The following is a 4954-nucleotide window of genomic DNA, read 5'->3' on the forward strand; positions in this document are numbered from 1 at the left end:
GTGCTTTATAAATAAAGTTGAGTTGAATTGAGTTGAGTTGTCATTGTGTTTGCAATGTCATCTTTCCATGTGGCAGTCTCTGCTGGAAACAGACTAAAATGGTTGAAAGAAAACTATTGACTTTGTAATACAAACAAGCACCAAGAAAGAATGGGTGCAAGTTCAGTTCAGTGCACTGTGCAAGCATCCAGATGGCTTATGAGTTGCTGGTGTTTAGTTCCAATAAATATAGTTGGTATTGACTGACCTCTTTCTCTGTGCATGCAATGTGTCCTCCTCAGTCAATGTTTACAGAGAGAGAGAGAGAGAGAGAGAAAGAGAGAGGAAGGGAAAGAATGTGTGTGAACGTGATGTAGCAAAGAATAACAAATCCTGCATATTGTCGGAACACATTTGATTTGTACGGAACGGGTGTTAAATGCTGTGACGCACAACTTCAATCGTAAAGACCTTTTTAACATGAGGACATTTCTTTTCCAAAATTGGGATGGTAAAAAAATATCGTATGGGATTTTTGCATCTTTGAGTATTTGAGTCCAGAAAATTGGTAGTCTGTGAATGAAAAGAATAAACATGTACATTACTCAGAGGGAGAGCAACTAAAACAGAAAAACAATGAAGAGGATTAGATACAGCACGCATCAACATGAGGACTTTACCTGAAGAGCAACCTTTTCCAAAGATATAACGGAGAGGGGGTTGGGGGGGTGAGGCCGGTGAGGCAAACTTTTGGTGACCATTCTGGCCTTCTGTCTCGTCATCCCGGGCAGGAGAGAGCTGTTTGTGCCTGTTTGAGGTAGAGGCAGACAATGAGGCTGTGACAGGGGATGGGTTTAATGCAAGGGGGTAAGCAAGCATCCGCAAAGCGTACCTCCTATGGAGACATTTTGATGCTAACAAGCCATCACCCGCCGTTAGCATTCCGTTGACTGCCATTCATTTTGGCGTCACTTTGACAGCGAATAACTTTACATGTGAAGCGTTTAAAGACCCTATTTGTCCATTGTTTATTTCTAAAGAAACATGACAATGTATAAAAGGCTCCATTACCTTGTACCTCACGTTATGGCTCCGTAGCAGACGTTTTTTTTTATAAAAATAGGCTAACGATTGTGTCATAACCATGCGACTTACTGTCGCCCAGTAGAGGAATTACCGTATAGCACAGGAGAAGCTCGCAAGCACTTTTGACTTACATTAGCTGTTTAAGTTTAATTACTAATGTTAACTAGCATTTTAGTTAGCAAGAATTAGCCTGTGCCCATGTTATCTCCTTACATATACCTACGCTCTCCGTCTCTGCAAGATTGGGAATGATTGAGATGTCACGTAGGGAGGAGGTCAGGTTGAATGGGTGGGTCATAAAACCCCGCGCAGTCAAGCTGGGGAGCGGAATTTGCTTTCTGGCGAAAACAAAAACCTTTTATCCAGGAAATGTGTTCTTCTGGAGTGTTTTAATCTAAACCTTTTTCCTAAACTTAGCTAGTCGTTTTGGTGCCTAAACATATAACTGTCATCGCCGCATGACGCTTCATTTTTGTCGGCTAAACTCAACTGTCATGGCCCCTGAAAGGCGGTGGCTGTATCCGGCTGAGAATGTGTTGTGCTGATCCATATAATCAGTGATAAGAGGCTGCTGAACCTGTTGATGTAGGCGGTGGTCCAATTCCAGTTTGTCCAGGCAGTTAAACAGTTCAATGAAATCCTGCTTTGGTACTTTTGACTGCTCTTTGCAAATATCATTGGCCCCCACAGGTAAAAATAATATTTATTTTGGGGGGTTATTTATCAGTTAAGGAACTCTCTCTTTTGTCACAGACCATAGCATCTGGAATGCAGCATTTTTTAATTTCCTTTCCGTCTCCGCAACTAGTTAGGCCTACAGCATTGCATTATGGGATGTAGCTGTTGTTACATGTTACATTCCATTCTGTAAAAACTGAACAAAGCCTCTCTCATCTGTTTCAATGGGTATCATAAAGTTGTATCATAAATTGGAATCCTGTTTTCCTTCTTGAAGATTTCTGCGTGAACCTACCTTGAACGAATGCTCCTTTCCTATGGAGCATCTTTCTCATCTTTCTACTCTCACGTTTTTTTTATAAAACATATAGTTTTTTATTGGGGTATACGTGCAGTTTAGTGTCCCAAATGTCCCATACAATGTCCTTAATTAATTATGAACCATCACCACGGCTTCACAAGGTCCGTTCGACATAAGTCGTTCTTCACAGGAAGTCACATAAGCCTGAAACATCTGGTTATATTGATGTACATGTGGAGTCAAGACTTCCAACAGGACCAAATTATGAGGGAGTTGGGGATGGCGAGCACCAGCAGGCACACATTCGTGACAATTTTCTAAGAGAGGTGTGTGAGCAATACCTGGAAGAAAACCCCCAGCAGCTAGGGGGGTTTCATGAGGATGGGACCTCCATAGTTGTGGAAATAGATGAATAAAAATATTTCCATCGCAAATACCATCGTGGGCAGTGGAGGCAAGGTCACTGGGTGTTCGGCGCCATAGAACGCCACAGTGGGAGGTGCTGCGTGGTGGAAGTACTGGACCGGACGCGAGAAACACTTACACCAATCATTCAGGAGTTGATCCTGCCCGGGATCTGATACTAAATAAAATTGAATTGAATGCGCGCAAAGAAGAAGCTCAGGCGGCAGCACGGAACAACAGCTGAGCTATTTCAGTCTTACCTAGCAGAGTTCTTGTGCAAAACAGAATGGGGCCAAATGTTTTCCCGGCACTAATACACACAGTTGCCACAATTTACAGTGTAGCCTAAAAAAATTATGATAGGCCTACTTGTCTAAGCCCCACCCCTCAAAACTCATTTTATAAACACTACGCAACTTGTCCCGCCGCACCCTGACCCAGTCACGAAACGGGGGCCTGTCTGGGAGGGATTCTGATTTAGAGCTTTATGGTAGCTTATGGACACTCAGTTTTTGGATGATAATAAACTAACCTATCTCAAATAAGACCCACATCATTTCACACACTCTTAAATAATTTGGGACACTGAACTGCACGTATACTTTTTTATTGTTTTAAAAATACGTGATGTTTTTACTACTGGCCTGTTTTTTGTTTTGTTAAGCATTTCATAACTTGGAGTTTGAAAAGTGCTCAATAAATAAGCTGCTGACTGCTACATCTCTGAGGTAGTCCAAAGGATTTTCATGGAACTGGATGGAGGAAAACCTTTCTAACATAGCTCTCACTCTAAAAAACAGGCTCTTCCAGTGAAAGGGTCAGGGGAGTGTGCTGTCAGAAAAAAAAGATGTTTGGTTGTCGTTGCCTCTTTTGTATTGCTATAGCATTTGGACTACTTTTTCATTTTCTGTTGTGAATTCAAGTCAAAAAGATTTTCATGGAACTGGATGAAAGAAAACCTTTGCGAACAAACCATCCATCGCACCATCCAGCACTCCATCGGTTTCCTGCTGAGAACCATGGCCTCAGATTTAGAGGTGCTGATCCTCATCCCAACCGCTTCACTCTCGGCTGCGAACCGATCCAGTGAGTGCTGAAGGTCGCAGGCTGATGATGCCATCAGGACCACATAATCTGCAAAGAGCAGCGATGAGATCCCCAGCCCACCGAACCGCAACCCCTCCCCACCCCGACTACGCCTCGATATCCTGTCCATAAATGTTACAAACACGATTGGTAACAAAGCGCAGCCCTGGCGGAGGCCAACCCTCACCTGAAACGGGTCCGACTTACTGCCGAGAACCCGGACACAGCTCTCACTTTGGTCGTACAGAGATTGGATGGCCCTGAGAAGAGACCCTCTCACCCCATACTCCCGCAGCACCTCCCACCGCCCCTCCACACCCAGAGTCTTGAGCATTTCTGGACGGATCTCATCAATCCCAGGGGCTTTGCCACTGTGGAGTTGTTTGACTACATCAGTGACTTCCGCCTGGGAAATTGACAATGATCCCCCATCATCCTCCAGCTCTGCCTCTAACATAGAGGGCGTATTAGTCGGATTCAGGAGTTCCTCAAAGTGCTCCTTCCACCGCCCTATTACCTCCTCAGTTGAGGTCAACAGTGTCCCATCCTTACTGTACACAGCTTGGATGGTTCCCCGCTTCCCCCTCCTGAGGTGGCGAACAGTTTTCCAGAAGCACCTTGGTGCCGACTGAAAGTCCTTCTCCATGTCTTCTCCAAACTTCTCCCACACCCGCTGCTTTGCCTCTTTCACGGCAGATGCTGCAGCCCTTCGGAACCTTCGGTACCCTGCAACCGCCTCCGGAGTCCTCTGGGATAACCTATCCCGGAAAGACTCCTTCTTCAGTCGGACGGCTTCCCTGACCACCGTTGTCCACCACAGTGTTCGTGGGTTACCGCCCCTTGAGGCACCTAAGACCCTAAGACCACAGCTCCTCACCGCAGCTTCAGCAATGGAAACTTTGAACATTTTCCACTCGGGTTCAATGCCCCCAGCCTCCACAGGGATACACGAAAAGCTCCGCCGGAGGTGTGAGTTGAAATTGTGTCGGACAGGGGCCTCCTCCAGACGTTCCCAATTTACCCGCACTACCCGTTTGGGTTTACCAGGTCTGTCTAGAGTCTTCCCCCACCCCATGACCCAACTCACCACCAGATGGTGATCAGTTGACAGCTCCGCCCCTCTCTTCACCTGAGTGTCCAAAACATACGGCCTCAGATCAGATGAAACGATTACAAAATCGATCATTGACCTTTGGCCTAGGGTGCTCTGGTACCAAGTACACTTATGAGCATCGCTATGTTCGAACATGGTGTTCGTTATAGACAATCCATGACTAGCACAGAAGTCCAACAACAAACAACCACTCTTGTTTAGATCAGGGAGGCCGTTCCTCCCAATCACGCCTCTCCATGTGTCTCCATCATTGCCCACGTGCGTGTTTAAGTCCCCCAGCAGAACAATGGAGTCCCCCACTGGAG

This window comes from Perca flavescens, chromosome 7, assembly GCF_004354835.1.
Source record: "Perca flavescens isolate YP-PL-M2 chromosome 7, PFLA_1.0, whole genome shotgun sequence".
NCBI lineage: Eukaryota > Metazoa > Chordata > Actinopteri > Perciformes > Percidae > Perca > Perca flavescens.